Genomic DNA, 13,863 nt, shown 5'->3' with positions numbered 1-13,863 from the left:
GATTTTGCCATTTTTGGATTTATTTAATTCNTAGTATAACTACTTTGAAAAAATTTATTATCAGGGTTCCATTCTTTTTGAAGATTGAGGTCTAGCTTGGAGGATGTTGAGTGCGACTGTTGGTATATTGACGTTGCTGGTGCAATATCACTGCAGCTTTTGTTGAATTTTCTTTTTGTGAACCATCAGTACCTATATTGTTGAAATTCTCATTACTATCGACTTTTTTTTCCTAAATAAAATTTTGCCAGTTCTTGGTCTTTGCTTACTCTTATTATGAATGTATTGATTTCAGCACAAAAAATTAGCCATTGAATGGTTTTGTGTGCTTCCTTTTTCAAGATTTATGTTCTTCATTTTTTTAATATATATATTTTAGTTTTGTTGTAGGATTGTCTGTTTGAGATTTAACTTTTAGATAATGATTCATTGCTAGGTTTTGATGTCTAAGGCTTAGCGGCATGCCACTCCTGCTAAGATATGAAGGCTGCTTGATGGAGACGTTTTGAATATATCTTCTTAAAGTTTCGGGTCCGAGGGTTTTTATATACGATTTTCCGACATACAGCGGGCCGCCAGAGTTTAATATCAATCTTACTGCTTTGCTGCTCGGTGGATTCCTATTGATTCATTGTTTATTTATTAATTGTTAACTCAGTTGAACAGACCTAATCAATTAAATTACATCCAATTAAACGTTAAATAGCGGTAACATATGTGGCTGATGATAAATTACAGTGCGTGCAAAAATAAATGCACTAATTTAATTACACGAAACTGTTTATTCCCCGATACAAGAACAAAGTCTTCTAATTGTGTTCATCGGCGCTGTTTTTGTTTTTATTTATTTATGTTACTGCTGTTGTTGCTGTTGTTGCTGTTGTTTATGTTTATTTATTAACATTGCAGTTGTTGTTGTAACTTGTTTATATTGCCGTTGTCAAACTGTTGTAAAATTATATTTTATTTGTTTTATTTCTGTAAAAATTTTACAAGTGCATTTTTGCTTCAATATTTTTTGTCAAATTATAAATCCTCAAAGTCCGAACATTTAACCTCATGTTCAGTGGTTCTGTTGTTGTTGTGAATATTTTAATTTTATAATTGATAACATTTGTTCTTAAAACCTCCAAACAAACGTTAAAATTGTTTAGTGGCATTTTTTAAATCTATGCAATAAATTACTGTCTAGTTTATAGTAGAGAGGTCTGTATCAGCTATTAGCCAGAGCAAACATGCATTTTTAAAGTTCGTTACTATAAAGAAAATAAAAATTAACAAATGAATAAATCGTTAAACAATAGAATTACGTGAAAAATGTTAATTATGAGCACTACATCATTATGCAAATCGCCTAAATCCATCAGATCTATCAAAAAAGCATTAAGACTTGAAAATTATTGCTTTGTACTGATCAGGTTACTGTTGGCGATCTACAGAGGGATTAGCGGTAAGATATTTTGCAGGATTAAATAGAAAATAAATTCCATGGATGAAATGTTTATGGCGAATTAATGGAGCATAATGATGGTTGCAATTTTGTTTAGGAATGGATCAAAATTTATCAACAAATTATCGATCTATTATTGTGAGTAAGCGTGTTAGCGCCACAAAGAAACAACAAAAATACAAGAACCTCAGTAAAAAAAAGAACCCAAAACAACATACTGTGTAGCGAAAATAAAACGCTCATTATTTGAAGATAATGTTCCAACTAGATTGAAGACGATTGTGTTATGTTTATATGGTACGTTGTTGTTCTCCTCATCGCAAATGCTTAACATCGATCTAATCCATCTGCATAGTTTGTCATCCGTTTGTGCTTTAACCATCGGTTTATAATTTTTTTTATGAACATTGCGTTTTTTATTGCGTTATTTTATCTTTACTTTTAATCCATTATTGTTATTGTTGCCACGAATAAAATTTTCGAAATTTGATTTAAAAATCTGTTCTAATTCAATATCGCAAATTTCACGTCATCTCATTTCGATGACGTCATCTTCGTTAGCATAAATGTTAGAAGATAAAAATGTTATTTAGAAGAGTTTAAATTTTCACTTAGTTTTATTATGACGTCATTTTCAACGGTAAAAAATTGTACATTTTAGAATCAAAACATTACGACGAAATCGTTGGTTCGTAACGTTACATACAGACCGGCACATTTTACATACGAAATACAATACATTATAGTACAACCTGATCCTACTTATCACTTAACAAAAATTATTTGCGGACATTAAAAAATTATCAATAAAACATTAGACAGCGTTTGACATCACAATCACCCACACACATACAAATATTTCATAAATTAATAATAAATTCAGAATGAATATTAATCATAAGGAAGATGGCGTCATATTTATTAAGGCCCGCAATACAATTAATTAAAATCAAAACTACACCCAATGTATACACGAATGGAAAATAAAAATTTTCGGATGTATGGAACAGAAAATGTAGAGTTTGCCGGCGAACCAGCACATGGGTGTAGGATGGAAATGGAAAAGTAATGTACATGCAACGACCTGGAATGTAGTAGAATTATCTTTGCAGATGTTGTGTGCCATTTTAGCATATAATACATTATATCAAGTTGTATATCAGTGCATGTACTATCTATCATGCACGTATCTAGATATCCATCTATGAATCTAAAAAATGCATGGATCTAAAAATGTTTTTTTATGTAAATCTATATACTTATCTATGTATCAAAGAATTTATCTTATGCGGAGTGAAGACATACGTCACAAATATCGTCATGACCGCCTATTATATCATGTATCAAAGATATTATGACGTCCGTGATATATCAAACATACATCTATTATTATTTTAGATACTAATGTTTTAAAATGGCGCGTGTGTATATTTTATTGCTTGGATGCTTCAGAGGTTGGGATGTTAAACATCATGTTTTTCTACTCGTTTATTACGAACTCTGGGATTGTACGTTATATCCGATCTTTTCTAACATTATTTTTTAGTCTTTAATAAGGGACTGTGACAAAAACTGCTTTTCACATGTTCGATATATATCTGTATAATTTGAACAAATTAAACACAGTTTTCCGTTTCGCACCATACAACAATACCAAACAACTACAAAAGGTAACACTTAGCAGCAAGCAAACATAGAGAACAAACAAACAAGCAAAAAACAAAAAAAAACCAACATACAAACTAACAAACAACAAGAAAGAGATGGATGATTTGATTGAGAAGGACAGGAAGACAGAGAGAAATTAATTGTAGTGGACACTCGGCAGGACATCTTGTTTGCCATCCCTTTCAATATTTCCTCTTTCAAGTTATTAAAACATCTCACGATCAATCTTTCATGGTCATAAAAAACATTTGCGCTCGTGTTATTTGCACTAACATTAGTAGTCTTTCATCGCCATTAGAAATACTTGTAATGCATTTTTTAAAGAATTTCAAAAAATGCCACCTTTAAAAACTTAAAGCAAACTTTTGGTAAACAACATCTTTTTGTACGAAAAAAATCTCTAAACAAAAATGTAAGAACCCAAGATCTGCAGACATTCGGGCTCCCAACATCAAAATTTCTAGTGCCAATCACATCAATGTATAAAAAGGGAAGTTTGTTTATCCATCTTTGAGCTTTATATATATATATATATATATGTTGTATATATATATATATATGTTGTAGATATATATATATGTATATATATGTATGTGTGTGTGTGTATATATATAGGCATGAGGTGTAAGTGATCAATATTATGAATAGTTTTTCCCAGAGGCGTGCATTCAACTTAATGCGCAAACATCACGCAATTTGTATCATCATTCGTACTATAAATAAATCTTCCGTGTGTACATTCCAGCACATACGTCAAACTCGTTAATGTTGAAGATGTCATGTTTGTATGTACGTTTGTATATGGGTTTGTTTGTCTGTATATATGTGTTTGTTTGTACGTGTGCTTGTTTATGTATGTAGGTACGTATATGAACAGCATTGTAAAGCAGGCATCCAGACACCAGACAAATGTTTCTTTCATGCAGTCTGACGCAAAAAATTATTTGTTAGCATTGGGTCGCTTTGGTCAACATAAAAATATATATACACTTATAATTGTTTGATCGTTCATTATTTATTATTATTATTACTTTTTTTTATTTTTTTTTTACTTTTTATGTTAAAAAACATTGTTCTATAAAAACTTTGCAACTGCATGTCCATATGACAGCTTGAATGATTAAACGCGGCTTATGATTAAACATGGCACAAAACTAAACAGATATCTGAACAGGACGTCACTGTTTACTATGTTAAAGTTTTTATCACATTATCACACACACACACACACACACACACATACACAAGTACACACACACACACACAAAAGTACATACAAAACAAAAAGATGATGATATAACAGAGAGTAAAAAAGGAACAGAAAAATGTAATTACGTTTGAACTTGATAACACGTGAATCTTGCGAGCCAGGGTAGGAAAACAGAATTTGATACCTCCTCACGTTGCTGCAATTTTCTTTTGGGTATTTATTGTACGTGCGTATAAGCGGTATACCACGTGCGTATTTGTGCATAAATTTACGTTTATTTTTGTATACATGGCTGGATATTGTAAGTAAGAAATAATTTTGTGTAATAATTAGTGTGTAACCACATATAACTGATCTTGTATTCAAATTTACGTACGCACAAACAGTATATGATACAATAGGCGTATAATTGTAATGGTATTTTTAATACGCATTTACGTGCGCTGTTTTTAGAATCTCCTCCTCAAGTGTGCTCTGCTCGTTTTTTGTGTGGTGTAGTCTGCAAACAAACAAGCAAGCCATTTGAAAGAAAACAAAACCAAGAATTTGCATCATTATTATTACGCGATTTATAACAATACACACCGACAGACACACACGCACGCACACATGCACACACACACACGCGTAAAAATATTGACAAAACTCACATGCAAATACGCAATTATAGTTAAGTGTTTTATATTAGAAGTTTGTAATAACAAAATATATGATGTACAGTAGCCAAAAATTTCTCACGGAACGGCCTGAAGTTAGTAAAACAAAATTGACAAAAAAGTACATGAACATAAGAACATTTTTGACTGGAGAGATGGGGTGAATGTTTATGCTTATAAATTAACAATAATTTGGAACTAACTGCTGTTCGATAACTCCATTCCATTACCACTGGTATCGTTTAAGACACTTTGATAAGATAACAAAGTGAAATACGTCGATGGCAGTTGCTTACTTCAAAGAACCAAGTGTTTCCATTTGATATGACCGAAGATATAATGCACATGCACAGATGGCACACAATACACCCAGCTGCAGAAATGCTACATGAAAGTTTGAAGAAGTTTAAGTTTATTAACACACACATACACAAACACACACACACATACACAAACACATTTTGTTGTCGCATACAGATCAGTATATTTCACATTAAATTTAATCAATCAAATTAATCAATCTTCGTTTAGCGTCCAAAGACCCAGTTTCTTGAGGTAGGACGTTGTTTTCTTTGCCATCAACTTTTTGCGCCAAATTAGACGATCAGTTGTATCCATTTCATTTAAATTTAGAGCTTTCATGTCTTGCTCGATTGTTTGCGACCAGGACTTCTTTGGACGGCCTTTGGGACGTGTGCCAGGTACTTCAACATCTGCAAGAGAAGTTATGGCACTGTTTCCACTTCGTTTGACATGACCAAACCACCGCAGACGGTGTTGCCGGCATTCGTCCTTTATATCATCTAAACCAGCACGACGCAGGATTTCGGTAGATTTGATGTGGTCCTTCAGACTAATTCATTGCATCCATCGGAGCATTTTCATATCGGTTCGGTGAAGTTGTCGTTCCAGTTTGGTTGTCATTGGCCATGTTTCTGCACCATATAGCAACACCAGATGTATCACAAATTTATAAAGTCATGATCATAGTGGTAGTGGGATGTCACGCCGCATCAATATAGAGGCAAGGAGATGCCATTTATTTCAGACTGCACGTATGCGTGCTCGAACGGCAGCTTCAGCTGTTCCAGTACAATCTAGAACATTCCTTAGATATGGAAACGTTGTCACTTTCTCTACCTTAATGGCTTCAAAAACTTTGCTATTTCGAATTTGTTGTTGTGGATTGATGCAAGCAGGACAAACAAAATTGGACACTTTAGATAAAGTACCAATTATTTATGAACAACGTTTGTGACACCACTGGTTACACTGCTGACACTTGATTGAATTGTTACCTACACCAGATTTACAAACTGAACAGGGCCATCGTCACATTACATTTAGAGATGCTATGACATTCAACGTCTCTGCACAACACAAATGCAAACAGATAAAAACATCCACAATCGTACAAATTGGCACTGGACATATCACCAGGCATCCATCAGCGCAAAGCAAACATTAGCGCAGAAGATGGACGTTGATATCGCAGCAGGGTTGATTGAGTGTTTAGATGGATGGAAGCAGGCAGCTTAGCTCACAAAGTATGCATGGCAACATCTTACCAACATTTTGAGCACTTGTGTACAACTTGAGCGTGCAAAACTTACACCTGCATGATACGTACACACACCTGCACTTTACGACACTATTCTAATCGGTACACATTTTATTAAAATCAATATTTGGGCATATAAAAATACTGCAAATCTATTGCATGGGTTAATTTGTTGACTTCAAGAAGCATAAATATATTAAAATTATGTTCCCAATTTAACTAATAAAATAAGAATAAAATCAGCAGTTCAGTTTCTAAGAAATAAAAAATATTCCAAGTTATTTTTTAATCAATCTCATATTCAACAAATTAATTTTGAAAATTTACTTCATTCTAACAGACATGATGTTTGTATTTTTCCTTAAATAAAAAAATAAAACCTAGTTTATTTTGGCAAACATGTGTTCTTAATTGTTGGAACGTTCGTCAGTATATTTGCTCGATAAAAATTGTTTCTAGGAAAGTTGATTGATTGAACAGGCGCAAACTGTAATTAATTAATTAATTAATTAATTCGTTCGTTTATTCATTCATTCATTCATCCACCTAATTAAAGATTTTTATAGTATGCACTTGTGTGTTTAGACTTGTGACGATGGTGATAATAAAAACAACAAAAACAGCATCCAGCATTCTAATGGTAACAAAAAAATGTTTTGAACAGCAGAAGCTGAAAAAAAAACATAAAAAAATTAGAGATGATTCTCCCATTTGTCTAACAGAATGCTATCTCACGTTCCTATGAAAACTTATTCAAACAATTGTTACAAAGTAACATTCTGTTATTCGATTGAGAAACTTAACGATTTCAACGCAAGTAAATTGAAATGGAAAAAGTATTCTGGAAGCAGGCAAGCAACATTCTTGCTGGAGATGTCGTCGTCGACTGTTGAAATAACAAAATAGCCTTTGTAGTATCCGGCAGGCAGTATTGACTGTAATAATGAGAACGTTTGTAGAAAAGTGAAAAAGAATAGAGCAGAAAATAACCAAAAAGATGTAAACAAGAATTATTTCTTTAAGGGTAGAGTGCGACAGCTTCATTAAGTGCCATGACATGACTTCAATCTTGTTTGCAAGCATTAAGTATTCCCGTGTAAGCATAGCGTTTGTCAGGCTAATTCTGTTAACAAAACTGTAAAATTTTTGATTCTTTATTACACACACACACACATACAGACGCACGCAAACACACACCACACACACACACACACACACACACACCACACACACATAACAGAAATAAATAAAAACTCCATGAGCGGTCAATCAACACAGACGTCATACCAGGGTGCGAATGTATGTATAACACACAATGTATGTATGAAAAATATCAGATGACCATGATGTAGAGTAGCCACTTTCGTTTCCAACATAAAGAGCAGTGCTTTAACATTTCTGCATTCGTGCGTGCTGTGTGTGTGTGCGTGTGTGTGTGTGTGTGTGTGTGTGTGTGTGTGTGTGTGTGTGTGTCTTGTAGCGAGCAATACTTTAACTTCAATTTAAAAAACATAAAATAATTATTTTAATTGTATGGGTAACCAAAAATTCTGATTAATGTTTAAATTGGTTTTTACTAATTTAGCAGTTTGAATAACAATGCTGCATCTTTGCCACAAAAAAATATTGATTAAACGTTTCTACTTTTTTGTATTGCTATTAAAAATTATTAAAAATACTGGTAGCTGGTCACGTTAATTACATTAGATATTTAAAAATAAAAATTCATTTTCAAACGCCACAGACACACAAAACGAATGCGTGCAAGTTTACGTACACAAAGTGTATGCTTCATTTGTGAACACATGTGATGAGCTGCAATTCAACAAAACGACCCATCAAGGAAGCGAATGATGAAGAAAATGAAATATGGAGTCCATTACGATCGGATAAGTTCCATTTCCCATGGAAAATATCTCATTTCCTTGGTGCAACGAAACTTTTATACATACCAATCCCCATAAATATATGCTATTTACAAGTATTCCAACTTCAGCGTATTTATAACTCAATTAAACCAAATATAAATGTTACAGTTTTATTGAACGTTAATTTCCTCGCTCATGTACAACAGCACAATACAGATATACAGGTGTTGCTGCTTTAAAAATTTCATAATGGGCGTATGCTTAAGTACCCCATTACAACGTGTTATGATGCGTTGTGATGATTAATACCTTTCATTCTACGTATGACGCTTGCGAGTCGTGTGCTAGTTTAATGCTTTATAAAGATGATTTTGACGTTATTAATATTGTTTTGGTGGTCTATACAATATATATATATATATATATATATATATATATATATATATATATATATATATATATATATATATATGAATACATATATATATGAATACATATATATATGAATATATATGAATACAAGTTTAGTTAATTTATGTTTGTGTGCTGGAGCACTTCCTGTTCCTTGCAAGCATGCGGTTGTGATACCCATCTTGAAAAAAACAAACGCAGATTTTAATGAGCTCGGAAACTACAGACCAATATCTAACATTTGTTTCATCTCCAAAATCATAGAACGTGTCGTAGTAGGTGAACTTGTAAATCATTTAAATAAACATAATTTGTTCCCGATTCATTAATCTGGATATAAATGTTACCATTCTACAGAGACGGCATTGTTATATGTCTTGTCTGAATTATTTGCCTCCATCGACAAACAGAATATTGCTCTACTCGCATTTTTGGACATGAGTGCAGCGTTTGACTGTGTCAATCATCAAATTCTGTTGAACAGATTAATTCACGACTTTGGCATTGCTGGAACTGTTATCAAGTGGTTCGACTCCTATTTGACTGGAAGGACTCAACAGGTATTTTGTCTAGTGTAAAAACAAAGTCATCCGGAGTGCCACAAGGTTCAATACTTGGACCTATTTTGTTCATACTGTATACAGCTGATGTATTTAATGTAATTGATATTTTTGGTTTTTCTTATCATGCATATGCCGACGACATTCAAATAATAGTCAGCAGTGAACCAGATCAGTTCGAAAGTGCAGTTGAAAGACTAATAAAATGTTTGGCTGAAGTTGACACAGGGATGTCAAAAAATTGTCTAAAACTTAATCAAAATAAATCACAGTTTTTACCAGTGGGCACCTGGCAGCAGCTATCAAATGTAAAAATTGATTCAATAATGATTGAAGATAATGAGATAAAATTTTGCAAGAAGGCTACCAATTTGGGATGTATTTTTGACACTAAATTAAAACTTTGTGACCACATAAAATCGCAATCAAAATCATGTTCAGCACAACTTCAACAAATATACCGAATAAGAAAATATCTGAATCAAACTGAAACACAATCATTGGTTCATGCGTTTGTCCACTCGAGATTGGATTGTTGCAACAGTCTGTTTTATGGGTTGCCAGAAAGGTCTATCGCTGACCTCCAGTCTATTCAGAATAGAGCTGCAAAGGTGATTGTTAGAGGCAGAAAATACGATCATGTGACGCCAATTCTGAATAGCCTCCATTGGCTAACAGTGAAGAAACGAATTTTTTACAAAATATGTGTCATTATGTACAAGGCCATAAACGGACAACTCCCAGAATACTTGGCTGATAGATTCATAAAGAAGCCGCTGTCTTCGACTGGCAGACGCATGCGATCAGATGACGTCAATTTGTTGATTGTACCAACTACGCAGCTGCAGACATCGTCTAGAGACATTGCAGTGTCGGGACCAATCGTCTGGAATAGTCTGCCAATGTCGATGAGAATGTCAATGATGAACATTGTTGATTTCAAAAAGAATTTGAAAACTTATCTATTTGCGATGAACGATTGTAATTGATTGTATCATATCGTCTATTGATAGGATGTACATTATTTCACTGTTCGTTTTTTATTTTTCTTTTTTCGATAGCGCTTGTGAGAGATTTTAATAGGCGCTTTATAAGTGTTTGATAATAATATATATATATATATATATATATATATATATATATATATATATATATATATATGAATGTATCTATTGAGCGTACATACACGGTACTGTACACGCATAGATCGATTTTTTTTTTATAGAAAAATGTGTTTTCGTTGTGAAAATGTACATATACAATTATTGAAGTAACGTTGCTAATGACACAAACAACAATTATTTAAAAAACAAAAACAACAACAACATGACGTCAACTATAAACAAATGTTTTTTTATACAAAAAACATAATGAAAATAATTAATAATCAAAAACGCAATTGTACCGTCAACTGGGTTGAAAGAACTAGAACAAAATTATGAATCACTTTAATATTATTTTCACACGTAATGACAACATTAATAAATAAAATAATAATATTAACAATATTAATACAGGTAAATCAAAAATTTGTAATGGTAACCTTGACAGGATGTATGTATATCGACTGTGATAAACAGGATTAAAACGTATAGAGCACGTAAATATACGTATATGTATATATTATATATATATATATATATATATATATATATATATATATATATATATATATATTATAGTATATATATATACTAATTAATTATGCGATGTCTAATGGTCTAAAAGTCTAGCGGTCTAGTGGTCTAGTGGTCTAATGGTGATCAATCGATGGCAATTACTGTAATTGTTGTTATTATTATTATTTATTGTTAATGTTATTTATATTATTATAATTACAAATAAAAATATTATGATTAAAATATAACTTCCCACGAACTGAACAAAACCTTTTCCCAGCCAATTCAAAACAATAAAAATAAATAAAAGTTGATTCCTACGGAGAGTTATCAACAGAAGTTAGTGAGTGGAGGAGTGCATTCATATGAAGAGAGGAACAAGCGTGAATGTAATGTATGTATGTATGTTGTTGTTGTTGTTGCATGTATTTATTTGGGTGTACTTGCTAATGCTAGAAAAAATATATAGAAATTCGAATGCCGTGTTGATGATGCAATGATAAGGACGATGAATGTGATGACGACGACGACGATGGTGATGATGGTGGAAAGGATGGTGATGATGATGACGATGATGGTGAAAATGATTACGGTTATGGTTATAATGCTAATGGTGATATCGTTCGCGATGGTGAAGATGTGATTGAGCATTTTCGACTGTTAGTTTACTTTCCTAATGCCTGCATACCGTTCTGAGTGTGTGAGTAGCTGTGTATTTGATGGGTTTGGTTGGTGTGCATTTTTCAACTTTTGCAATGTTTGCGTTTTCCTGTTTGCACATTTGTTATAGCATGCATGTTTGTGATGCATGTGATGCATGTTTGTGATGCATTTTTGTGATGCACTTGCTTGTATGAAAGGAAAGGAATGCCTCTGCTTATTGTGCTTTAAATAATACTTGTTTGTTTAACATTTTTTTCTACATTTATTCCAATTTTTTTTTATAATATATACCAGATAGAGAGTCTTTCAAAAAATATTTGTTCCGCTGGGCAGTATAACCCCAACGGATTGCCAAGAAATGATGTTGGTTAGGGTTGTCGTCACTTGTCGTCAGGGAATATTTTACATTTTTTAGTAAATATTTACTGCATGATCGTCTGTGTTAGAATTGGAAGGATGAAGTCTGAGAAAATAAAAATAGAAACATTTAGTCAATTTGGTGAGTATCGAAATGAATGTCAAATAAAATAGAGCCACAACACTCAAACATACAAGATTAAAAAAACAATTAAAATTTAGATATAAACTTATTATATAACATCAACAAACTTGCCAGCAAAGCAATCTTTGTTTGTTGTGTTAGCAATTTTTGTTTGTTGTATTGTTTGTCCATTTTATATAAACTATTTATCTTGGATAACTACTGTATGACACACTCGACCTTAAATAAAGTAAGAAGTAAGAATCGTTAACAGTTCCGTATATAATTTTACTAATTTCCGCTATAAACAAAACTCCCATTCTAACTTTGAAAACTAACAGCATTTTTAAAACTGGACCACTTTTCCAACGGCAACTACAAAAAGCTACGGCTGTGCACTGAAAACCTGCCGCCCAAACTTTGGCTGCGTATGACCACACAGTATTCTAACCCTTATCTCGTATAATGGTCAATAACATGGGTTTGGTTAATACATTTGATAGGTTATTTAAAGTTAACAAGCCGCGTCTAACTTGCACAAATGTTTCAATGTATTTGTTGATCTGCTTGTGCCTAAACAAACCCTAACTTCAAATTTTATTAAAAAAAAATTGATACCAGAACTTGTTTTGGTTGTAGGCCTACTAGAGAATGCAAAATAGACATGAATTGTTATAAAAATAACATTCACATGAATGACATAATTTATTTGTCACCACTCGAACACTGCAGCACAACATGCACAGATGACCATTTCCACTAAGATAAGTTTTAATATACCACAAAAAAAACACAGAACATTTTGAAATAAAATATTTTCTCACAAAATGACAAGTATAATTATTTTATCCATTTTCGCCATCCACCTAAAATAATTTTGAAACAGTTGTCTCCGTCTCATCTTCAACAAGCAAGTAACCTCTAGTGAATGAAATTTATTTTCAATAGGGTCTTCACATCAGGTCGGAAGGAGGATTTTGCTTAGGTGAATTAACGCTGCTTTCCATTGCCACAGCTTTTGAGAGTTTTTAACAAAGGTGGAAACCCTTAGCATTCCAGTAGATACGCGCATTTCTTTACATACTTATAAAGTATAAGAATTTTATAAGCTTTCTGACAATTTTATAAGCTTTCTGACAATTTTTTCAAAAATTAAACCAAGCGCTTCATAAATATTTGCAATGTTACGTCATTTGTTTAATATCAATAAAAACCTTTAATTTTATTGAAAACATGAACATTTTACCAAACTAACTTTTTTCTATCTATTATTTATTTATTTACTTATAATAAAAATTTTATTCCATCACCAGTAATTCGTTTTTAAATTAAATATTATTAAATTAATGCAAAGAGGATTTGAAGCCAATCGAAATGATGAAGACCTGGATATCCTTACTTATGTGTTCGGACAATGTTCATAGTAGAAATTGATAATAATTAAAACTAGACGATGCGAATTTTATAAACGACCAAAGAATTTGCATTTATCACATTTTCACCCTTTCTATACTGGGTTAATATTATTTTAGTTTTGAAATTTATTAATTAAACCAATGCAGTTGAACAATTTATCAACTTTAAGATATATTTTTCATTTTCTGAATAATTTTTGGTGAAATTAGATTAAAATTGTTTGTTGAAGGCTAAACGGGTTGCATTGGAGGGTGTTTGAAAGGTGAACGATCAATTTCCAACAACTCGACATCCTAAATG

This window comes from Helobdella robusta (genome assembly GCF_000326865.2).
Source record: "Helobdella robusta unplaced genomic scaffold HELROscaffold_3, whole genome shotgun sequence".
Taxonomy (NCBI): Eukaryota; Metazoa; Annelida; class Clitellata; order Rhynchobdellida; family Glossiphoniidae; genus Helobdella; species Helobdella robusta.
Note: the sequence above shows the minus strand (reverse complement) of the source record.